Source organism: Morone saxatilis, unplaced genomic scaffold (assembly GCF_004916995.1).
Source record: "Morone saxatilis isolate NCDOM2014 unplaced genomic scaffold, NCSU_SB_2.0 Contig11, whole genome shotgun sequence".
Taxonomy (NCBI): domain Eukaryota; kingdom Metazoa; phylum Chordata; class Actinopteri; family Moronidae; genus Morone; species Morone saxatilis.
In genome coordinates, this window is record NW_023339663.1 from 8,676,087 (window position 1) to 8,676,430 (window position 344).

Sequence of the window (344 nt, forward strand, 5' to 3'; positions counted from 1 at the left end):
GAGCAAATAAGCGTATTTCCCAAACAATTAATTCAAACTTCTCTTCTAATAAAATTGCTAAATGAAGAGGTTATATTTTCTGTTCCTTCACATCATTGTTATCTAAAAGTCCAGTCCTCTAATAGTAAATGTGATAGATTTTAAGTAAGTATTTAACATGAACCAGCAGCATTCAGCCCATTCAGTCTGTAAATGAAAGAGCAGAACAAAATGTAAGCCTATTGGCATACAAATCCCCACAAACTCATTACATATGCATTATAATACTCACACTAATTGGATATCATGCCCTTCGGGTTGTTTCCTGTGTTTTAAAAGTAGTAAAGTTACATTCACACACACAC

General features: G+C 33.1%; 1 protein-coding gene across 2 annotated transcripts in view; it reads left to right on the forward strand.

The window, feature by feature from the left end:
* Positions 1–344, forward strand: part of pir (pirin) — a 14,459-nt gene that overhangs the window by 6,779 nt on the left and 7,336 nt on the right. The window lies entirely within an intron of this gene.